The sequence below is a fragment of the Osmerus mordax genome, chromosome 18 (assembly GCF_038355195.1).
Source record: "Osmerus mordax isolate fOsmMor3 chromosome 18, fOsmMor3.pri, whole genome shotgun sequence".
In the NCBI taxonomy this organism is placed as follows: Eukaryota; Metazoa; Chordata; class Actinopteri; order Osmeriformes; family Osmeridae; genus Osmerus; species Osmerus mordax.
Window position 1 is genome coordinate 13,006,923 of NC_090067.1, and position 25,555 is coordinate 13,032,477.

A 25,555-nucleotide genomic window follows, 5' to 3' on the forward strand; every position below is an offset into this window, starting at 1 on the left:
AGCAGGGCTGCTGGCTGGTCCCCGTGGGGCCTCACACACACCACACACACACACACACACACACACACACAGAGGTGATGACATATGCAGCTCCGTCCCCTGTAGAACCAATAGTTGAGGATGTGATGGTGAGCTGCCCTGCCTCCCTCCCTGCCCTGTCTCACTGCCTCCCACCCTCCATATATTCCTCCCTTCCTGCCTGCCCCATACCTGCCTCACTTCCACTTCTCCCCCCTCCCTCCCCCCCTCTCCTCCCCCCCCCCCCTGTCCCTGCCCTCCCACGCTCTCTAGCAGTCTTCTAACAAACCCATCTGTTAAGTCATTATTGTGGCCCTGGCCTAGTGAGGAGGGGAGCAACCTTGGAGAGAACAGAGAGAGGGAGGAGAGAGAGAGGGAGGAGAGAGAGAGGGAGGAGAGAGAGAGGGAGGAGAGAAAGAGAGATCCGTATGGAAGGTAAACGAGGGCTGTGTGTGCATGTTGGGGAGGGGGTCTCAGTGTGTAAAAGAGGTGAAAACATGTGAAAGCAAAGAGAATGAAGAATGGTGATGTTAGCTTTCACTTGTAAACAGACACACTATTTGGAGTGGAGGGCACATTACCCTTCAAATCTGATCAATCAATATTTAATTAAAATGTAATTTCCCCCCCAATATTATAATTAACAAAAATCTTTGAATGAAGACAAACTATATATTTATGTACTACATGTTATATATCACACAATGTTGATAAACAGGTCATTTTTCTACCTCTGAAATGTGGAACGTGACCAAACGTGTCGATGAATTAAGGGTTATTTTGAAGATCCTGAGTTGACAGGCGACATGGTGACACAACGACCCCCGACCCCGAGGGAGGGAGGAAAGATGCCAGCCCGACTACACTAGTGTGTGTGTGTGTGTGTGTGTGTGTGTGTGTGTGTGTGTGTGTGTGTGTGTGTGTGTGTGTTGGCTGGTCACCACACAGGGCTGGTCAGGGTTTAACTCTGCTAAGCCCAGTCCTGCCAGCTCCCACTGTTCCTCATATTGAAGTTCCTCCGCCAGGCTCCCTGCCTGCAGCAGCAATATCAACCTGCTGAGGCCCAGCACAACCACACCACGCACGGGGCACACACACACACACACACACACACACACACTCACGCATGCAGACGACGGACTCAGATTCTAATGAGATCACAACAACGAAACACACACACTGTAACAACCACACACACTCTCTCTCTCTCTCTCTCACACACACACACACACACACACACACACACACACACACACACACACACACACACACACACACACACACACACACACACACACACACACACACACACACACACACACACACACACACACACTGTAACAACCACAAAGGAGGCAGGATAAAGTGCAGGTGTGTACATGAGTGTGTGTACATGAGTGTGTGTACATGAGTGTGTATACATGAGTGAGTGTGTGTGAGAGAGAGTGAGTGTGTGTGCTGATTCCCCTCTGTGTCGTCTCCAGATCACACACTGTATGTCATAAACAGCCACAGCCTCTGGCAGGTGTTGCACTGTGGTGCACAGATATGTTTCCCAATGTGACACACACACACGCACACACACACACACACACACACCGCGACAGGGATTCCCCACAGGTGAGCTTTGGACATCAGAGTCAACACCTTCTTATTAAAATGCATGCAACCACACACACACACCAACACACACACACACAACACCAACACACAACACACAACAGACAGTTGTTTGGCCAGTCTCAAATAGGGCTTACTCCTCAATGGCTACCAGTACCAAACCTTCCGTGAGTATCAAACAAGAACAGGAGAAGGGTAGGCATCACGCATCTCTAGTGACAAGGACACACACAATCTCTCAGAACAAAAAACTGCCTTTAAAGAACATCTTCTTTCCTTTCTGACGCTTCTGATGTCAAAACATCAGAAGCGTTTCGCTCTTTTGGGGAGACAGTATGAACACTTACAACGTCTCTGTGAAATCTCCACCAGACATTTTTTTTTTTTTTTTTTTATTAATTAAAATCAAATCACAGACGAACATTCGTGGAAAAACAATAGTCAAGAAACTAAAGTCCGGAGACTGACTCAGAGCGGAACACACAGGCCCAGGTAAAGCCTACAAAGCAGAGTGTTTACCCCGGACTAGAAACAGCAACTCACGGGTGACCTTATAGTGCTATTCTCTGTCAAGACCCAGCCTGACGGCACTAAATGTTCAAGTGGAGGTAAGTGGCCCCAGGTCCTCTGACAATACAAGTATGGTCTCAACATCCTGCTCAGTACCACTGCCATCCTCAGGGGGGTGTGTGTGTATGAGGGGGGGGGGTCACCAAGGGGTGTGTGTGTGTGCCTGCCTTTGAGTTGGTGGGTGTGATTTGTGTCCATAAATGCCTGTGTGTGTTGTGTGCCTTTGTACGTGTATCTGTCTGCGCGTGTGTGTGTCTGTCTGCGTGTGTGTGTGTCTGTCTGCGTGTGTGTGTGTGTGTGGGTACAAGGTGTTCTCTGAGGAGGCTGGAAGACCGTCTGCTTGACTGAGTCCTGCTGCTGGAGAACTGAGAGGAATCAGGATGTCTCTCACACACACACGCACACAAACACACACACACACATTCCCCTGGTACCTACAGAGGTGTTGGGAAACAAGCTTTTGTACAGTACGCACGCACTCCATCACAATAAGAGAAAATAAAAAACACGAAAGAGAAGTGATTTCATGTAAATGCTGACGAGTCAAAGACTACTGGAGATTCACCATTATAATCATAGAACACACATGACATCCTGTTAGAATCCATACAATGATGTCACAGCGTAATGAACCAGAGGACACACCGTCCCACGCTCACCTGTTTACTCTCTAGTTCATCTAAATGATTGTGACACATAACTCTGTGTGTGTGTGAGACTGTGTACTTGTGTGTGTTTGAATCCGTACGTGCACGCATGTGTGTGTGCAGTGAGTGTGTGTGATCTACCCTGAGCTAACGAGAGCCAGCCCAGGGCCTGTGTCACCTCAGTGTGTTGGGATGACAAGGACTTGACAGGAAAAGGTCATGGCTGTCTCTCCGACGGGCTAACCTGACTGCCCAGGGCACTGGAGGAAGAAGAGGGGAGGGGAGGAAAGGGTGGGAGAGGAGAGGGGAGGGTGGGTGAGGAGAGGGTGGGAGAGGAGAGGGTGGGAGAGGGGAGGGTGGGAGAGGAGAGGGTGGGAGAGGGGAGGGTGTGAGAGGGGAGGGTGGGAGAGAGGGGAGGGTGGGTGAGGAGAGGGTGGGAGAGGAGAGGGTGGGAGAGGAGAGGGTGGGAGAGGAGAGGGGAGGAGAGGGAAGGTGAGGGTAGAGGAGGTTAAGAGAGGGGAGGAGAGAGTAATAACTGAACCTGGGGATGGTAGTTACTAAGTTAATGTGCGTGTGGTCATGAGACATCTGGCTTGCAGCTACAGGATGGAGATGGTTACGTGTTTCTGCTCGGATAAGTTCACTCTGAAAAGAGACACTGTGATGAATAAAAAATAAAAAAAATCCAACATGAAAAGACAGAAACTGTGGCTGGGGCTGAGGCTGAGGCTGGGGGCTGCAGGAGGGGAACAGATTCTTCCACACATCTTCCTGTTCTGCCTCAAGGCTTCTCACAGGTACGATTTTCTTACCCTCGAATCCGGAACCGAAAATGAGAATCTCCAAATGAGAGTGGATGAGTCGTGTCGAAGCCTGACCCTGGGTTCTCACCTCCAATCTCCTGGACCTGTGAACACACGGGCACACTCACCGACCTGGACTCAATCCTAAGATCCCTCTCTCTCTGTCTCTCTTTTCCTCTCTCTTTGTCTGTCTCTCTCTCTCGCTCTCTCTCTCTGTCTCTCTTTTCCTCTCTGTCTCACTCTCTAACTCACTCACTCTGTTTCTCCTTCTCTCTCTGTCTCTCTCCTTCCCTTTATCACACTCGCTCTCTCTTGTTTCTCCCTCTCTCCTTCTTCCTTCATCTCTTTGTCTTCATCTCCTTTTCACTCAGTCTCTCTCTCTACGCCTCTTTTACTTTATGGTGTTTTTGGGTTGCTGGCTGAAAGAGGAGGACCGGGCTGAGTCTGGGGTTAGGGTTGGGGGTAGGGCTGGGGTTAGGGCTGGGGCTAGGGCTGGGGTTAGGGCTGGGGCTGAGTCTGGGGCTAGGGCTGGGGGTAGGGTTGGGGGTAGGGTTAGGGGTAGGGCTGGGGATAGGGCTGGGGTTAGGGCTGGGGGTAGGGCTGGGGGTACTGCTGGGGTTAGGGCTGGGGCTGAAGCTGGGGTTAGGGGTAGGGCTGGGGGTAGGGTTGGGGTTAAGGCTGGGTCTTAGGGCTGGGGGTAGGGCTGGGGCTGAGGCTGGGGGTAGGGCTGGTCCGGGCTGGGACAGAAACAGGGAGGGGGGGGGGGCGCAGAGCAACACAGCCCGCCCCTACTTGGTTAGTGCTGGGTGGGTGAGCTCCAGCTACAGGCACCTGGGGAGAGGGTCAGAGGGGGGGGTCAGCTGCCCCAGCCAGGAGAGGGAGAGGGGGGAAGGAAGGGAGCAGGCCTGGGGGATGGTGATGGAGGGAGGTAGTTTAGTGTGCTTCAGTGGACCCTGCTGGGATCGTGGTCCAGTTGGAGGCGGGGCAGGGCCTCAGGACATACGTGCCACCTCGGACTTTGCAGGGGAGCTGGTATTGTGCTACAGACACTTCTGGTACATTACACACCAAACGCTTGTCTCTCTGAATCCTCACTGGTCTCTCTCTGAATCCTCTCTGGTCTCTCTCTGAATCCTCACTGGTCTCTCTGAATCCTCACTGGTCTCTCTGAATCCTCTCTGGTCTCTCTCTGAATCCTCACTGGTCTCTCTGAATCCTCACTGGTCTCTCTGAATCCTCTCTGGTCTCTCTCTGAATCCTCTCTGGTCTCTCTGAATCCTCACTGGTCTCTCTCTGAATCCTCTCTGGTCTCTCTCTGAATCCTCTCTGGTCTCTCTCTGAATCCTCTCTGGTCTCTCTCTGAATCCTCACTGGTCTCTCTCTGAATCCTCACTGGTCTCTCTCTGAATCCTCTCTGGTCTCTCTCTGAATCCTCTCTGGTCTCTCTCTGAATCCTCTCTGGTCTCTCTGAATCCTCACTGGTCTCTCTGAATCCTCACTGGTCTCTCTCTGAATCCTCTCTGGTCTCTCTCTGAATCCTCTCTGGTCTCTCTGAATCCTCTCTGGTCTCTCTGAATCCTCTCTGGTCTCTCTGAATCCTCTCTGGTCTCTCTGAATCCTCACTGGTCTCTCTCTGAATCCTCACTGGTCTCTCTCTGAATCCTCTCTGGTCTCTCTCTGAATCCTCTCTGGTCTCTCTCTGAATCCTCTCTGGTCTCTCTGAATCCTCTCTGGTCTCTCTGAATCCTCTCTGGTCTCTCTGAATCCTCACTGGTCTCTCTCTGAATCCTCACTGGTCTCTCTCTGAATCCTCACTGGTCTCTCTCTGAATCCTCACTGGTCTCTCTCTGAATCCTCTCTGGTCTCTCTCTGAATCCTCTCTGGTCTCTCTGAATCCTCACTGGTCTCTCTCTGAATCCTCTCTGGTCTCTCTCTGAATCCTCACTGGTCTCTCTCTGAATCCTCTCTGGTCTCTCTGAATCCTCTCTGGTCTCTCTCTGAATCCTCTCTGGTCTCTCTGAATCCTCTCTGGTCTCTCTCTGAATCCTCTCTGGTCTCTCTGAATCCTCTCTGGTCTCTCTCTGAATCCTCTCTGGTCTCTCTCTGAATCCTCACTGGTCTCTCTCTGAATCCTCTCTGGTCTCTCTCTGAATCCTCACTGGTCTCTCTCTGAATCCTCTCTGGTCTCTCTCTGAATCCTCACTGGCCGGGGTTGAGCAGGGCAAACAAGGAGGCAGTTTCCATCAAATAAATGGAAAAGATCAGTGTAGTTCTATCATCTTGTAAAAGACAAAACAAAATGATTTTATATAGTTAGGTAATCCTTTATGACCTATTTGCAAGTTTATCACCGCTAAACCACACTTATCTGTGTATAACATTTGTGCACGATTTTCAATTCTCACCATTTTTTCCCCCTCGCATCACACGTTGTATCAGGTGATGCTATCTAAAAAGTTGCGTCAGGGAAAGTTCAGAGCAGACAGAAACAAAATTAACATTTATGGAGACAGAGACATCACAGTACCTCCTCCCCCCTCCCTCTCCCTCTCTCTCCCTCCCCCTCTCTCTCCCTCCCCCTCTCTCCCTCCCTTCCCCTCTCACCCCTCTCGCTCCCTCCCCCTATCTCCCTCTTTCTCTCCCTCCCTCCCCCTATCCCCCTCTCTCTCTCCCTCCCTCCCTCCCTCCACCTCTCCCTCCCCACAGCGCTTAGGGAGCGCTTCTATACCAGGAGAAGCACGTGGCACCAACACCTCAATCAGTGTGTGACTGCTTCTCTCCCATTAATTAAAAGCCTAACAAATGCTACTCAGGGACCAGAATATTCTCCTTCTCTTTTTTTTGTCACTGTCAAACCCACTTTTCTCCCATAAAACACACACACTCAGACACAGAAAAAAACAAGCAGAAATTCAGACACGACATCCGCAATGAAAAATCCAGATGTTCATTGAATAACATGGCATTCGTTTTGTAATTAAGAGAATTTAGAGATCGAAAAGGCAGGGTGGTTCGAGCCGCGCCTAGCCTAACCTAGGACCACAGAGAGGCAACGCACGGCTGTTGAGTCAGGTGGCTGAGCGGTGAGGGAAGCGGGTTAGTAATCTGAAGGTTGCCAGTTCGATTCCCCGGCCGTGCAGAAATGACGTTGTGTCCTTGGGCAAGGCACTTCACCCTACTTGCCTCGGGGGGAATGTCCCTGTACTTACTGTAAGTCGCTCTGGAGCGTCTGCTAAATGACTAAAATGTAAAAAAATTAAAAAATGTTTCATACTCCATACCGCTCTAACCGCTTGGCCACCCGACTCCCTACATGTGTGTGCAAGTGTGAATTAAGTGTGCGTGCCTGCATGCCTGTGTTTACATAGATGCGTGTGTGTGTGCGAGCGTGTTTGCGTGAGTCTGTGATGAGAGGTTCTCTAGGTCTCATGGATCATGTGTGGTGAGGAGTCTTTACATAGGTTAACACCCGCCAGCTTTCAATCAAACACAACCGTCTAACCAACACTGGCTCTCCTCAATGGTGTGTTCTGGCAGTCATTATCTTCCAACCAATTGCCATCCTCTCACACAAACACACGAGCGCGCTCACCCATTGACAGCCTCCTCTCGCCACTGCATCCGAACAACACACCCCGCTAACAGGCAAACGCGGGGAAATGAAATCGCTTTCAGCGGCCATAAAGGCTCCATTGTGGGGCAGAGCGGCGGTAATTACAGCACGCAGGCCCCATTGAGGCCGGCCATTTAGCCGTATGGCCCTGGCCCGGGAACTCGGACGCCGATCTCATTTGCCGGCGTTAATTATCACGCTCGTGGGTGCGCGGCGCAGACGCCCGGTGTTAGCCACCGGTAGGAGACAACGGAGAACGGGAATGTGCCTTGAAGGGCCCCCTATTAACCCTCCACACACACACACACACACACACACACTCCCTGAGATCCCATCAGTGGCTGCCAGCTGAGACTGTGCAGAGGGCACTGCTGCTCCAGCACATTGAGAACGGCAGCCTGGGAAACACAATAGCCTGCATGTCTGTCTGCATGTGTCTGTCTGTCTGCCTCTTTGTTGGTCTGCATGTCTGTCTGTCTGTCTGCATGTGTCTGTCTGTCTGCCTCTTTGTTGGTCTGCATGTCTGTCTGTCTGCATGTGTCTGTCTGTCTGCCTCTTTGTTGGTCTGCATGTCTGTCTGTCTGCATGTGTCTGTCTGTCTGCCTCTTTGTTGGTCTGCATGTCTGTCTGTCTGTCTGTCTGCATGTGTCTGTCTGTCTGCCTCTTTGTTGGTCTGCATGTCTGTCTGTCTGTGCCTGTCTGTCTGCCTCTTTGTTGGTCTGCATGTCTGTCTGTCTGCATGTGCCTGTCTGTCTGCCTCTTTGTTGGTCTGCATGTCTGCCTGCACGTTTGTCTGTCTGTTTTAGTGTATTTTAAGATTAGTATTATTATTGTTATAGAATCTCTAACCTTCCTCAATCAAAATTATAATTTCGATAAGCTTTCAATATTGTCGAAGCAAGTGTTTGCATGTGTTTACAGTTAACCTGTAACCCACAGGGTTTGTGCGGAGTGTTAAAATATGGGTGTGCTAACACTTTAAAATATAAGACCTGGCAGACCAGTGACAAAACCATAAAAAGATAAAATTCCGCTAACCTTCTCAGAACTTCTCCTTTAAGAGTTCAGCTTCCTCATTTCTCTGAAGTCGTGTTTGACATTTCAGCGTAGAGGAGACTGAACAGATTATAATGCCCTGGTTCAGCGCAACTGCAGGCAACACCACTCATAAAAAGGGAAACACTCTGAAGATGTTATTTTAAACAGTCCTACGGTTAAGCCTCCTATTAAAAGAACCGTTAACGCTTATTTTATTCCTGGTTGGAGGGAATGCAGGGTTTCTCCAACCCTAGGGCCGTGGTCGCCAGTCAGGCAGTCAGCGTGAAGAACGTTCTTAAGGACGCCTGGTTTACATGAACTGAACTTGAACTGTTTATTTTTTTGTTGTTGTTGCTGAAAACGTTATTTTCTGAAGGTGTTTGAAGGTGGCCATGCGACAGAGCTTGACACGTCGACATGGAAACCCCCCACTTTCTCCTCCTTGACACCCACACACACACACTCCCACACCAAAGACACGCTGTTCATGCCTCTTGTGTTTACTTTCTCTTTCTCACTTCATCGTCCCCGGCAACTACAAAGAATAGAAAGAGACCCTGCATAAGAAACAAACGCCTCTTGTTAAAAAGAAAAAAAAAAGAGAGAAGATCTTCACTGCACAGTCTGCAGTTTTTCAAGAAACGCAATTAATTTCTTATCATCGGAGGGGTGTGTTTGTTTTCCATTTCCTCCCCTGCCCTCCCCTTCGACTTCAGCCAGCCAGGCCGGCCCTGCAGCAGGGTGGCACCCAGCAGGCCTGCCCCCCCTCTCCAACCCAGCGCTGCTGAAGGTGAACCAAGTGTGTCAGGTCGGGAAGCCCTCGGGTAATTTCCATACGGTAGAAACCGGTCTTGTGGGTGGAGGATGGAGGGCGGAGAGGGTGGCTGTGTTGGGGGGGTGGGGGGGTTAGCGTTAGCGGAGCTAGCAGGGCAGATGGACCTGTCTTGCACTGACCAAGCGTCCCAGCACCAAGCTGGGGCCCCAGGGGGAGGTCTCCCTGCCTCCCAGAAAGGGGAGCCCCCCTGCTGGGCGACCCTGGCGCCGGGCCCTGCCCAGAAAGGGGAGCCCCCCTGCTGGGCGACCCTGGCGCCGGGCCCTGCCCAGCACTGGCCCGTATCCACCCTCCACCCCCTCCCAACCCCTGACCAAGCCTTCAGGGCCCAGACCAGCCTCCTGGGCCTACAATGCCCCAGACTCCAAGCCGGTTCCCTGGCAGGCTGAACCAAGTGTGCCTGCCAGGGATGGAGACACAGAGACACTGTGGCTGTACTGCCGGTGGCAGAATGAGCGAGCCCGATCCCTTTCCCGTTTCCCTGCGGACTTCATAGATTAGAGTCCATATTCTGCTTCTTCCAGTAAAGATAAATACAGTAAAGTCATAATCTGCCTGTAAGATTCTCTCTTAGCTGCTGTAAAAAAAACAGACATGACTGAGTTATGTGGCTAACACTTGAGCTGCGATCTCTGTGAGAGGTGCAACTTCCTGACTGTGTGTGCAAACAGGACACATGTAACACACAAAAGAGACCCAGAGACAAAAGAACAGGAGGCTGTGGATGCCAAAAGCTTGATAATACACTGGGCCTGACAGCAGCTTCCTATGACCCCGTCAGACCAGGAGAAGGCCGGCGATACCTGTGGATTTAAATGTCAGATGAGGAAGATGTGCTGGTCGCACTTCCCATCAGGCCCAGAAGCACCCCTGATGGTTAGCCTATTAAAGCAGGGCCGAGCTGGTCTGCTGGGCTAAAGTGTGGGAGAGAGGGGGGGGGGTGGATGGTGGGGGATCATGGCTGGTGTGAGCCTGTAAGAGGAGTGTGTGGAGGCTGTAGAGGCAGGTGTGTGTGTGTGTGGGGGGGGGTTAGGCTGTAGATGCAGGTGTGTGTGTGTGTGGGGGGGGGTTAGGCTGTAGAGGCAGGTGTGTGTGTGTGTGGGGGGGGGTTAGGCTGTAGATGCAGGTGTGTGTGTGTGTGGGGGGGGGGTTAGGCTGTAGATGCAGGTGTGTGTGTGTGTGGGGGGGGGGTTAGGCTGTAGAGGCAGGTGTGTGTGTGTGTGGGGGGGTTAGGCTGTAGAGGCAGGTGTGTGTGTGTGTGGGGGGGGGGTCTGGTAACACCTACTCCTCCATATCTATTCTCCTCATCTTCTCATTCGCTCACCTCGGTCAATTTACAGACACGACTCTGCTGAAAGTGGACCTGGTGGACAGAGGGATGGGGGGAGGGGGGCTGGCCGAGGGGGTGTCGACAGCCTGGGAGAGTGAGCTCCACAAGACCGTGAACTGCGTATAATTGGTCAAATGGAAATTTCACAGTGATAGTCAGTAAAACTCAGATATGCTAAATAGCCGGCAGGCTAAGTACTTCCTGACATATTTTACCACTTTCTGCTTCATGCTAATTAAACCTTGTTATCAGCTGTGCGATGAGGAGAGGGAGGTGTGACGCAAGTGAGCGATGCAGATCCAGACCGGTCTACCTGCTTCTAATGAGGTGGCCTTGGGAAGGCCAGCTTTGTACCACCTCACAGAGACACTCACCTAACCTGTGAACCCCGATAGCTTTACTCAAAACTTTTGTGGAGACTTGATTGCGTTCAAGGTATTTAAGAGATCTGATCTCTTAAGTAAATGCAGAAAAAACAAGATTAATCAAATGCGTTTTTAGTATTTTGTATGAATGATTTAAGTAATGTAGTCTCTAAAGTAAATATACAAAAAAACTGAGCTATACCCATCCCCTGAACAGAGGAAAGGGCCTGCTCAGACAGCATGAAGCCTTGTTGCCGGGCTGCGAACAGAACATGAAGCCTTGTTGCCGGGCTGCCAACAGAACATGAAGCCTTGTTGCCGGGCTGCCAACAGAACATGAAGCCTTGTTGCCGGGCTGCGAACAGAACATGAAGCCTTGTTGCCGGGCTGCCAACAGAACATGAAGCCTTGTTGCCGGGCTGCGAACAGAACATGAAGCCTTGTTGCCGGGCTGCGAACAGAACATGAAGCCTTGTTGCCGGGCTGCGAACAGAACATGAAGCCTTGTTGCCGGGCTGTGAGAGTGGGCTGTTACCTGACTTCCTGTTTAAGAAGACTTTCCTAAACCACAACAGACAGCCAAATACACAAACACGCCACACAAAGAAACAAAAACTAAAGACAAAAAACACCTGTAAAATAAAAAGAAGAGGTTATTCCATCTGCTGATCTTATTTGTTTTGTATCTTTTTGGGTCGTAAACAGTTCAACGGTGGCTTGAGAACCAAAGTACACAAACACGAGCGTGTAGCGTGAGTATGGATGACTTGACTTGTTGAACAAAGACACCGTCCTTGTGGGACCAGGCGATCACATGACGAGGACTGGAGGAGAACTGAGGAATATTGAGTGTTTCATTTGACACGATGCCTCTGATTGAAATATGGATTAGATTACAGCTTCTGTACCTCGCGGCTCAGACAAGCAGGGAAGCCGGGAGGGAGGGAGAGAGGGAAGGAGAGAGGGAGGGAGAGGAGTGCATGGATCAAGAGATGGATGGATGGACAGAGACAGACGAGGCTGGAGGAGAGGGTCTCCAGGGAGGGCAGACTGCTGTCGTCTCATGTGATGACTCTCCCTCTAATCCACTGGAAGACGAAGATCATCTCACAGTAAGATGGAGGTGGCGCACGGAATACCACTGGACTTGGGGGGAGGGGATCCGATTTAACTTTTGAATACGAGAAAGAGAGAGCACCCCCCCCCCCCCCCCCCTCCAATCAGCTGAGATGGAATTGGCTTTGGGTGCGTTCAATATTCCGTCTCCATCGAAGCATGAGCTAGCCGCTGATTTGTCAGGTGCTGTAGGACACAGGAAGCGATGCTGTAGGACATAGGGAAGCGATGCTGTAGGACATAGGAAGCGATGCTGTAGGACACAGGAAATGATGCTGTAGGACACAGGAAGCGATGCTGTAGGACACAGGAAGCGATGTTGTAGGACACAGGAAGCGATGCTGTAGGACACAGGAAGCGATGCTCTAGGAAACAGGAAGCGATGCTGTAGGACACAGGAAATGATGCTGTAGGACACAGGAAGCGATGCTGTAGGACACAGGAAGCGATGTTGTAGGACACAGGAAGCGATGCTGTAGGACACAGGAAGCGATGCTCTAGGAAACAGGAAGCGATGCTGTAGGACACAGGAAGCGATGCTGTAGGACACAGGAAGCGATGCTCTAGGACACAGGAAGCGATGCTGTAGGACACAGGAAGTGATGCTTCAAAGGAATACAGAAACCATGGTGGAATCCGAGTGGTGAATGAACAGTTGATCTAGTACCACCTGACTGATTCTTCCTAGGTTTGTGTTCCTTGGGAGGAGCATATTTCAGGATTTATTTCAAGCGTTCGGAGATGAAAGCCTGAACTGTAGCTGCACTGTAGAAGACCAGAGTGTCATGATTCTCCTTCCATGTCCATCCAGTCCCCTCTGGCTATACCACGCAGCCTGTAGCCTATCAGCAGCGAGAACCCCGACCACTAAAGTCCGATTGAAGCGTGATGGTTGTGATGTGGGGCCAAGCTGACACTCTATACCCCCCGTGACCATGCATGCAGCCCTGAAACAGGAGCCCCTCGACGGGCCTGACTGTGTTTACCTCTCCCCTCGGTGTTTCCCCCCACGAGGCTCCATCCTATTCTCCTGAACAAGGGAGCGCGAGGGAGCGCAAGGGAGCGCGAGGGCGCGGGGGGAATGACCCGGGGCCATGAATGGAAGAGAACAAATTGACATGTGGCGTTTTGTGAAGTGAGTGGCCCAACCTCTCGCCCGCCGATTACCATTCGCTAATGAGCACCCCGGGTTTGTCTCTCTCTCCCCCCTCCATCATCCTTCCCTCGCTCCCTATCCTTTCCTCTCTCTCGTCTCCTTTTCTCTTCTGCAGCATTGTGCGGGGCCCCATAGCAGCCAGCGCACCAGAGACCTGCTGATAATGGGGAGGCGGGCATGGCAGTAATTAAAGCAGCAGGGGTGCTTGTATGGTCTCCTGATGCAACCTTCTCCCCCCCCCCCCTCCTCGTGTCCACCCCCCCCCCCATGTCCCCCTCCCTCCCCCTTTTCAATCCAGCCTGCCGGATTGATCATTGTGCAAGGCCAGTTTTGCCCCCGGCAGTTTTGTCACATTCTAATGATTCTTTTCAGGGAGACCGAGCCAGAGTTCTACCAACAGCACTGGGACCAGTTGGGGCCAATCAATGCCTCTCACACCCACCCTTCCCTCTCCACCAATCAGGCTAGCTTTTAATCACACACACACACACACACACACACACACACACACACACACATGCATGCTCACACACACATGCATGCTCACACACACAAGCATACATAAGCACACAAAGAAGTACTAAATAATACACACACACTGCATATTCAGAACACACACGTGAATAAACCCAGACAGGCATGTAGTGTATGCACAAAGACAAACATCAGGCTGCTTGAGGCGCACACACACACTCAGGCAGGCCCACACACACACACACACACACACACACAACACAACCATCACCTCCAACTGGACTGGGGCCCTCCGAGCTGTGGGTTGCCCCCTGCTGGGATTCTGTCACTTGGTTTCTGTGCCCCCCCACCCCCTTGCACTCACCCTAATCTTCCATCCAGGACCCCTCCAGCTGCCTCTCTCCTCTCCTTCATTTTATCCTCCTCCTCCTTGGGTGTTGACCCATGCCTGGGGGATTTCAGAAGACACACAAATCTTGCTGATCGTAGGTGTGGCGACTGATGAGGTGTTTAGAGGCCCCGGCTGAAGGAGCACGAGTCTCTGTCAGCCAGCGTGTCGTCATTCCACCCTCATCGTCGTCAAGCTTTAAATACCTTCACATGCCAACTGCCACTAAACGAGACGCGACACACTTAAACCTCGGCAGTAAAAACCCCCCCACAAAAACAAGTTCACCCCTCCTGTACGGAAAGAGGCTTCAATCACACCTTGTCTGGCCTCTTCAACATTTACATTTAGTCATTTAGCAGACGCTCTTATCCAGAGAGACTTACAGTAAATACAGGGACATAACCCCCGAGGCAAGTAGGGTGAAGTGCCTTGCCCAAGGACACGACGTCATTTTGCACAGCCGGGGAATCGAACTGGCAACCTTCTAATTACTAGCCCGCTTCCCTACCCGCTCAGCCACCTGACTCCCCACAGGAAAGTGAGGATGGCACAGTGGCCATGCCACCCTGCTCCTCTACTCTGCGTGAGGGAGGGAGATGCCGGGGGTCTCTCAGAGGGCCGGGGCTCAGTGGCTCCGGGGCCACTGTGAGGAGGTCTGAGTATTGATCTGACACTGTGACCAGAGAGGCTGGTCTGGGAACCGTGGGCACTGAAGAAAGGTTCCACGGCAGGAGAGCAGGGAGGCCCGGAGGGGCCGTCTGCCACCTCCCCCGGATCGCTCTCCTTCTCCCCAGCACGTCCTCAAGACTACACCTTCCCCGGGGAACGCTGCGGAGGGGATGGTACGACCGCAGTGGCGCCGTGGGGTTTGTTCCGTGCCCGTGATTAGAAAGTGTTCTCTGAACGTGTGCGGTGTCTTTAAAAGTGTGATGAGAAAAAGAGAGAGGATCCCCCCCCAAGGCAACGGCAATCCTCACATCACATCGAACAGAACTTCCAATCCTCACATCACATCGAACAGAACTTCCAATCCTCACATCACATCGAACAGAACTTCCAATCCTCACATCACATCGAACAGAACTTCCAATCCTCACATCACATTGAACAGAACTTCCAATCCTCACATCACATCGAACAGAACTTCCAATCCTCACATCACATCGAACAGAACTTCCAATCCTCACATCACATTGAACCGAACTTCCAATCCTCACATCACATCGAACAGAACTTCCAATCCTCACATCACATCGAACAGAACTTCCAATCCTCACATCACATTGAACCGAACTTCCAATCCTCACATCACATTGAACCGAACTTCCAAGTCAAATTTATTTCTCTCTCTCTCTCTCTCTCTCTCTCTCCCTGTCTCTCTCTCTCTGTCTCCCTGTCTCTCTCTCTCTCTCTCTCTCCCTGTCTCTCTCTCTCTCTCTGTCTCTCTCTCTCTCTGTCTCACTCTCTGTCTGTCTCACTCTCTGTCTGTCTCACTCTCTGTCTGTCTCACTCTCTGTCTGTCTCACTCTCTGTCTGTCTCTCTCTCTGTCTGTCTCTCTCTCTGTCTGTCTCTCTCTCTGTCTGTCTGTCCGTCTCTGTTCCTTTTTTTACCAAAGCGTTTCAGCTAATGCTTAAGTTTATTTTGTCCACCTTGCTGCTGTCTGTGCTGGATAGAGAGGCCCAGAGAGGAGGCATGGGGGTCCACACTTCCTCTAACAGAGCTCTCGTCCTCCCGCTGTGGCTCCCCCTGTGGCCATACTCGCCTCGACGGGCAAACCAGCACAACTCGCCCCGTGTGTGCGCTTCTGTACGGTAAGTAAGTAAGTAAGACTTTATTTATATAGCACATTTCATACAAGAATTGTAGCTCAAGGTGCTTTACATAAAATCAATAAAAACAATAATACAAGTGATAAACAATTCAAACAAAAATAAAAATCCCAATAAGATCTCTGTTCAAGAGAAAAAACAACTTTAAAAGTAGGAAAACCCTTTTGAGATAAAATTACTTAAATGCTTCGGTAAAAAGGTAGGTTTTAAGCTGTCTTTAAAAAATGTCTAGAGTGTTTGCTTCCCTAATATTTATGGGTAATTTGTTCCATAGTTTTGGGGCGTAATTGACAAAGGCCGAATCACCAATCTTCTTATGATGCTAGCGAGCGGTCTCTCCAGGCTACGGTACTAGCGAGCGGTCTCTCCAGGCTACAGTGCTAGCGAGCGGTCTCTCCAGGCTACGGTGCTAGCGAGCGGTCTCTCCAGGCTACGGTGCTAGCGAGCGGTCTCTCCAGGCTACGGTGCTAGCGAGCGGTCTCTCCAGGCTACGGTGCTAGCGAGCGGTCTCTCCAGGCTACGGTGCTAGCGTTATCATACCCTGCTCTCCCTCATCTCCCAGACCCCCTTGAGCACCGCGTTTTACATTTCTGTTTGTAAAACTGTCAACACTTCCACTGGCTGTACAAATGTGTGATTTAGCGCCGACAGAGAGGGGCGGAAGAGAGTGAGAGGGAGACAACTGCATGAGATCTTGCACATTCGAGAAGTGGAATATTCTTCCTCCCCCCCCTTCTAAGAAGATGCAGTATTGTATACAGTGGTCTGCCCCCCCCCCCCCCCCCCCCCATTCACCAGTTCCTCACAAAGGCATTGTCTTTCTCTCTCTCTCCTACAACTACCCTTTTTCAGGGCGTTTTGGTTTGTAATTCATGCACGGTGTGTGTCTGTGCTGGTAAGTAGTACCCTGTACAGACAGACTACATGATATGTGCTTAAACTTTTCTTCTTTTTTTTCATAAACCCTTAACATAATTAAAACTGAGAAGTATTATTTTGTTCGTAAACACCAATAGTGCATAAAACGACTAGCTGTGTCTCAGTAGCTGATTCCAAATCCAGAATAAAAGGATTTCAGACAGGAAAAAAAAAGAAAAAGAAAGTCCCACAGGTTCAGAAATTAATTGGATTAGTGTTGGAAACTGAATTGTGTGTGAAAATTACAACTGTCATCCTGTTCTCCAATCAGACGTCACCGTTCAATGGTAATAGGTACCTGAGGGGTGAGGAACAGCCAGATCTAATACTGACTACGCATGTGAAACAATCATCTATCATGAGTGTCCCCAATGCAGGTGTTTACACACACACACACACAGACACACACACAGTACACACTACAGATATTCACACACACATTCACACACACACACACACTACACACGCACACACACACGTGCCAGCCGCACAACAGCATAGCAGGCCACCCATACCATGCACACAACATACAGTACAAGACAACAACAAATGTAGCCCTTTCTCTCTCACCCAAATGCTTTCCTCACAGTCTTATCCGTTCAGCAGTTCTGATCGTCTCACATCATACTGTAGCCCATGTATTCCCCAGTTTTTTCAGCACTGTTTTGCTTTAATTTACACCTCTACTTTACAGCTGTGAAGGGGGAGTAAATCCAGTTTCCCTTTGGAGCCGTGGAGATGAGAAGGAGAAGCATTATCTCATTATAAAGGCCACAGTAATAATCTTCCTAGCAGAGAACCCCTGTCTGAAAAACACGCTCTGCTCCCTTGTCAATAACATGACAGTCACTTCATTATAGCTTCACAAGTCAGCCATTTATTATCTATTGTCCCCTTCAGAGGAGCGCAAGGCCGAGTGCTTCGCAGCCCAAACTTGTTTCAAGATACGCCGCCGTCGTGGCGGAGGAATGTAATTTTGCATTTGGTGGAATGACACTGCTGGGACAGCGAGGGGAAAGCAGACGGGGAAAACACACGGCAGAAGCAAAGCTTGCAACCGGGAGATGTTAAATCACTGGCTTCAAAGTTAGCCAGGCTGCAGCGAGCGTAACAAAATAAGAAGCGGATTTATAGCTTAAAGGAGAAAGAATAAAACAAGCCGTCTGTGGACAGTGTGATGTTTTGTGAAATACAATAAAGTATAACTACAGGTTTTATGTCGGGTGATGGTCTGTGAATTTGTATAAACATTTAAAAAGAAAATCTTAGGTGAGGTAGCACTGGAAATATTTTCCTGGAATTTTGAAATGCATCATTTTATTAATTGAACTATTGGATATTTTAATCAATAAATAACATACATTTTCCCAGCAACCTTCTTAATTGCCCCCCAATTTTTTTTATGAAACAAAAAATGTGTATATATATATATATATATATATATATATATATACACAGACACACAATATATATACAGTATAATACACACACACACACACACACACATAATGCATATATAGCCTACACATTAAAAAAGTCTAAATCAAGATCAACACCTTGTCCACCAAGCCAACTGCATGATGTCTGTGGCTGAGAGCCGTTACACCAACTGCTGAATTTAAGTTTGAGAAACACGTTTACTTGAAGCTGTGAAAAATTTCCTCACACCAGCGAACGCAACGACTGACCAACACCCCTAAAAGAAGCAGAGAAAAATCCCTCACTCAGACAAGCGACAACAGACAGAAAAAATAACATTTCCTCATCGTTCTAAAAGCTTATTCAAGTGCACTTTTTCGACAGAATGAACAAACTGATGCAGCTAACGGGCAGACGACACAAGTTTCCTTACGACAGATAAGGCACTCAATGTTTGCGACACCCTCTTCCCTCTCTCCAGTCAGAACAGCGGAAGACGAGATGAGAGAGAAAAAAAGAAAGTTCCCCCATCACACAAACACAACAGCCCGGACTTGTGAAACCCCACCGTAATAATGACTACCCCATTAGAATCCGCCACTAACCCTGTTAGGCTGGAATAGGCTCACTGAGGGTAATCGCCAAAACACTTTTAATCGATGCACAACAACAGCAGAGACCTTGCTAGAACGCATTCACTCCAAATAAAGAAGGCTCTGTGAACACAAGAGCAGCAGAGAGAGGAGGCCTGATAGTCCACCAGACTCCTCGTGACAGAACCTGCTAGAAAACATCTTCTGACAGCTCACGGGACCTTGTTAGAGACAACCACTTCCTAATGATGGTCCCCGTCTTGGAAAACACACACACAGTTGCACGCACACACTCGACAAGACACACGCATGCAGTAAACACACACACACGCACACTCTGCAAACCGACAGATGCGTAAACACACACACACACACGACCGTAGACCCTGATTAAAATGAATTTCCTCCCAGCAACCAAACATCCCTGCAGACAGACAACACGAGTTAATTAACACAAATATATCCTTCCTTCTTAATGTGAATATATTATTAGAGAAGAAAATTATAAACACAAACTTTGTGACACACGAAAAAACATGTTATGTACGTTTACACACACGTGTTGCTGTTCTACATGATAAGGATTAACAATCACTTGATCACGCAGAAAAAAGGCTCCAACTGTACGTGATATCTTGTTATACTTTCTGTATCCACGGTTACAAAATAATTACAATCACTGTCAATTTGATATTTACTTAGTACACACTTGTACTAAATGTACAATTTGTGGTTTTGTGTCTTATATTGGTTTTGCTGAAATGTGATACCGCTTTGCTGATGCCTGTCATTATAATCTGGTCTCAAAACAATTTTATTTTCACCTCTGAGTCAGATAAATTGTGTTTCGTTGGAAGTAAAATTATTGCTGTTTATTTGTATTTAATTTCAACCCTGCTGTATATATTTGAGTAAATTGAATTTATAGCTTAATTCTGATACATTTGCAACTATAATAATTTGATGCGATTAACTTAATTTTTCAGAACCCTTTTTTAGTTAAATTAATACAATAAATGAATAAAAAATGCTTGGAAAAAGAGATTTCTAAAATAATTTTTTTTTTGTAATTCACGCGCAACACCTTTCAAACGTATTCCCAGCACTTATAGACACACCATCACACATATATACACAGGCAGTGACACACACACACACACTCTCTTTCTCTGACACATGGTATATCAGCAGGGTTAGTTCTTTTGTTCCTCGTCATTATCACACTGCTGCTACACGATCCTTCTCAATCTCTTCTAAGGATTCAGAACCCATGAAATAATCACACAGCCAAGACGTCAACACAGGACTCAAACGACTTCCTCCATTTCCCTCTCGCTGTAACTACATCATCCAAGTGAGAAGGTTTGGTTTGAACATTGGAGTTGAAGTAACATAACATTAATCATTTTTCAAACATCGTTGTTGTTTGAATATTGGGGGTTAGGGTTAGGGTCCCCCCCCCCCGTGCATTTACGACGACATTAACAACGACATCTGTGCCCTTTGAAATAACTTCTTGAGCCGTTTTATTTTCCGTTAAGGAGCTCAGTAGATAATGACTAAGATGTTTGAGAGCTGTGTTGTTAGTCAGGGGAGGTGATGCACTCTGTTGCAGCTGTATCTGGGAGATGGAGCGCCGAGCAACTAAACTTTGTACCAGTGACATGTCACTCATGCTAATGGTGGTGGGGTCTGAGTCACGGCTAGCTAACGTCCGTGGACGAGATGGGGTTCACAGATATGAGTCATACTCTGGTAAACACACACATCACAACGCACACACACCAAAACACACTATATCCACACGCCAAAACCCAAATAAACGCCTACACACACATTAATACACACACCAGCACGCATAACACAACACACACACTTAAACACATAGAAACACACCAAAACACAACTACACACACAGATATAAAAGTCACCAGATCAACCAAGGAGTGGGACTATGACAGAATCATCTGTATTATCCTCAGAAGATGTACATACTGTACATTGTCACACCAGAAACACACTAACACATCAGCTCTCCTCACGAACGGTACAGCCTCTCTCTCTCTTTCTGACACTCCTTGTCTCGCTCTCTCCTCTCTTCTTCTTTCTCTGTCTCATCTTCTCTCTTGGGCCTGTCCTTTATTCTCTCCTCTATTGGTCTCTCCTCTATTGGTTTCTCCTCTATTGGTCTCTCTTCCATTGTCCTCTCCTCTCTATTGGTCTCTCCTCTATTGGTCTCTCCTCTATTGTCCTCCCCTCTCTATTGGTCTCTCCTCTATTGGTCTCTCCTCTATTGGTCTCTCCTCTATTGGTCTCTCCTCTATTGGTCTCTCCTCTATTGTCCTCCCCTCTCCATTGGTCTCTCCTCTATTGGTCTCTCCGCTATTGGTCTCTCCTCTATTGGTCTCTCTTCTATTGTCCTCTCCTCTCTATTGGTCTCTCCTCTATTGGTCTCTCCTTTATTGGTCTCTCTTCTATTGTCCTGTCCTCTCTATTGGTTTCTCCTCTCTGTCTCTCCTCTTCAGTTATCCTCTCCCAGTCCTCCTCTCTAAATCCATCCTATGTGACAAGGCTTGATCCCATAGGCGGGACAGCGAACACGTTCACTTCTCTGGCTGGGGTGTGAGATACGAGGCTTGAGGTGCTACTCCATAATCAGGCCCGACTGTTGTTGATCAGGCTGCCAGCGTACGTGAGACGTGCTGTTAACCGCCACAGCTTCACACGGACGCTCCTCTGCTCCACGGGCACAGCCCTCGCCTGCCTTCATGCACCCTTGCTGCCTCTCCTCTCCCCCTTCCCTCCCTTCTTATCTCTTCCTCTCCTTGCCTCACTTCTCACCTCTCCTCTTATCCATCCCTCTCATCATCCTCCTCTCACCACTCTTCCCCTCACTTCTTTCTTCTCTCATCCTCCCCTCCTCCTCTCCCCTCCTCTCTCTCTCCCATCCTCCCCTCCTCTCTCCCTTCCCTCCCTTCCCCTCCTCTCTTATCTCTTCCTCTCCTTGCCTCACTTCTCACCTCTCCTCTTATCCATCCCTCTCATCATCCTCCTCTCACCACTCTTCCCCTCACTTCTTTCTTCTCTCATCCTCCCCTCCTCCTCTCCCCTCCCCTCTCTCTCCCATCTTCCCCTCCTCTCTCCCCTCCTCTCCCCTCCTCTCCTATCCTCACCTCATTTTTATCCTCCTCTCTATCCCCCTCCATCACTCTCTAAGGCCTGTGCAACACCCAACACAGGTCCAACACTGACTCATCCATATCACAGTAGGCTGTCCAGCTACACTGGACATGGTGAGCATAGTTTTCTGGGCGCTGAAGCTGTGGTACAGTAGCTTGCTGTGGATGGGTACACTAGCTAGCTGTTGTACAGCAGCTAGCTGTGGATGGGTACACTAGCTAGCTGTGGTACAGTAGCTTGCTGTGGCACATTCACTAGCTACGGTACACTAGCTAGCTGTGGTACAGCAGTTACTGTGGATGGGTACACTAGCTATCTGTTGTACAGCAGCTAGCTGTGGATGGGTACACTAGCTATCTGTGGTACAGTAGCTTGCTGTGGCCCACTCACTAGCTACGGTACACTAGCTAGCTGTGGTACAGCAGTTACTGTGGATGGGTACACTAGCTATCTGTGGTACAGCAGCTAGCTGTGGACGGGTACACTAGCTAGTTGTCGTACAGCAGCTAGCTGTGGATGGGTACTGTGGCTTGATGAATTTATACTTCTGTAAAATCACACACACGATAATGTTTCTCTAGAAGACCCAGCTACAAAATAACTAGTAAAATTATAAAACTAACCATTTCTTTGTTGTTTGGGACTCCATCTTGCAGAGGTCCATCTGGTAGGGGTTGTTCCAACAGGTGCCCCTATGCACACACACATACACACCTCTGTGTAGAGGGGCCCTACACACACACATACACACCTCTGTGTAGAGGGGCCCTACACACACACATACACACCTCTGTGTAGAGGGGCCCTACACACACACATACACACCTCTGTGTAGAGGGGCCCTACACACACACATACACACCTCTGTGTAGAGGGGCCCTACACACACACATACACACCTCTGTGTAGAGGGGCCCTACACACACACATACACACCTCTGTGTAGAGGGGCCCTACACACACACATACACACCTCTGTGTAGAGGGGCCCTACACACACACATACACACCTCTGTGTAGAGGGGCCCTACACACACACAGTTTAGAGTGTTGACCTGGAACTCTCTCTAGTGGTGGGAAACAGAACAGAAACATTCTATAAAGCTTAAGTCTTGCTCACATATCTCTTCTAACACATCTCTCCCACAGAATTGTATGAAAGGAAGATTTAAATAAAGACAATCTATACTAATGTCACTCTAACCTGCAACAGGTAAGGTACACTAAAGGGAACATCCAGATTTTGAGGGGCGTGTCTCAGGTAACTGATAGGTAACTTCACATTGTCTCAGTGAAATAATCACTTAAAAAATATTCAACTTATAACAACAGCAACAAAACAACTGAACAAGGTTCTTATTATATCATACAAAGACAACAAAAAACGATCTGATCTCTAAGCTACAAGAACAACATTGTCTTCAACAACAGAGAACCACAACGAGGAACAAGATGTCTTCATGCCTGAACACCAGGCAGTTATTAGAAGTCTGCAACTGCCCCCTAGTGGTAGACGAGCAGACTGCACATCGCTTGCACTCAACATGGGTGGAGGCGACCTCCTGCGATAAGGACACGGTCACTCATTGTGATAATTGCGACCATTTTGAGGACAGGATCGCCCCGTCTGACAGACACAGCGGGAAGACGCCTTCATTACAGCCTGGTTGTAAGTGACAGTTAAAAGAGGCGGGAAATATTTAGCTGCTGGTATTCGGCGTTTACTAGTTTTCACTTTGAGAAATATCAATACAAAGCCACTACTGTTCCGGCTGGAAATAATTTAACATGGTAAAAAAAAAGGAAACATAATCCTTCCACAATGCAATAGCCTACCCGCGATTTGCCAATTATTTGCGTATCATTTTTAGTCCGTAGACGTAAAGGGAACAAAACTTATTCTAAATGACTTGTCAGGATAGTTGTAGTAGGTAGGGTACCTACTTGATTTATCAAATCCAACTTTCGTGTTACACACACATGCGCTACTCTACTGTACTCTGCTTTCCTCTACTCTGTTATAGGATTAGGCCTATCTGTCCTCCTCTCCTCCTCCACTGTGTGTGGAAAAAAAAGTTTTGAAAAAAGTTTTGAAAGGTTGAAAAAATATTTGTGAAAAAAAAGTTTCCCCCCCAAAAAATGTTTTTTGAAAGGTTGAAACAACATTTTAGAAACAAAAGTTTGCATCATTGATGAGTAGCTACTTCATGAGCACTCTTAACTGCTCTCGCGTAACCCACCATCCATACCCGGATTCCCAATGTTACAGTAATAGCCCACGTGAAACCACAGTAGACATTCCCAAACCAGTATGATATCATCCACAGCCTATTAGGCCTAATAGGCCATTTTTCTCCTGTTGAGAGTTTTTGGGGAGTTTTTCCTTGTCTTCCTTGAGTGTTTAGGTTGGTTGAGGGGCAGTTCTATGGGCATATGTGAAGCCATCTGTGACATGCTTGCGTGTAAAAAGGGCTATACAAATAAATTTGATTTGATTTAATACACTGCCAGGCAAATATCATTTTACAATCTTTCCCCTTTTCCCTATTTCTTTATGCAAGAAGCGCCACCTAGCAATCATCACGTGTCAGTAACAACAACCCTGTCAGAAGACTTGTCATGGGAGTCATGTCACCGGCTATCCGCGCTGTGAGTCGGAAAATCCGTCTTGTGCTTCTAGCATTATCCGTCTCAAATCGTTGAAATTGAATAGCATAGATAGCTCTACAATACGTATGCTCATCATTTGATACCCCTCTCGTGGTTTATTACTTTAATAATCCATCAGTCCCACCATGTAGGTTAACGCGCCCAAGTTAGCTATCGTTAGCGTCACTTTTCGCCACAAATCCTTAAACTATGCCTAGACCGTGCAACAGAACCTTCCAATCGATACACCGCGACACGATGATCGACACAGAGACTGTCGTGCAAAAAATTGGGTGTGCTTCACTGCTTTGCTTTACAACAATGCAGTCAGTTGACAACCCAAACCAGTCTGTAGTACCACAGTGAGCCTATCATAGCCCAGTGTGTGGGGCGTCTGCTCCTAGCATGAATAAGATGGTGGCGGTGCTGGATTAGCCAGCTGGGAAGCATTGCCAAGCTCCGACAGGCCCTCCTCTACCCTCCGGCCTTGCCTTGGCTGCCTGCCTCTCGGTCTCTGGCTTACCCGGAGACAAAACAATTACCGGATCAGCGGATCAACAATAGACGGTAAACATCTGTTCGTACCGGCTGCGGAGGTAAACATTGCGTCCCTTCCTTGCGGTCGAGGGCTGGCCACTCCGGGCCGTACAGCATGCCGCGCGGCTAGCTGGCACCGCTGACACGTCAACACAGACGAACACACAAATGTCGGAGCAGTTGCTTGTTTGATTCGGTTGCGGTTCCCTTGTAAAGAAAACCATAACGGTCGTTTGACGCCTACGTTCATCCCTCCATCCATCCGTTCATCCCTCAGTCATGGCCACAGCGAGCAGACTGACTGACACATAGTCCCCAGGCTAAATAGCTATACACACACACAGTCCTCACAATACTGGGCATGGGGAATAAGATCAGTGTGGAAGCCTACCGACATCGGTGACCCATCAAAAACTGTGACCAGGGCTAGCTGTTCAGCAAAGGTTCAAAACCCTA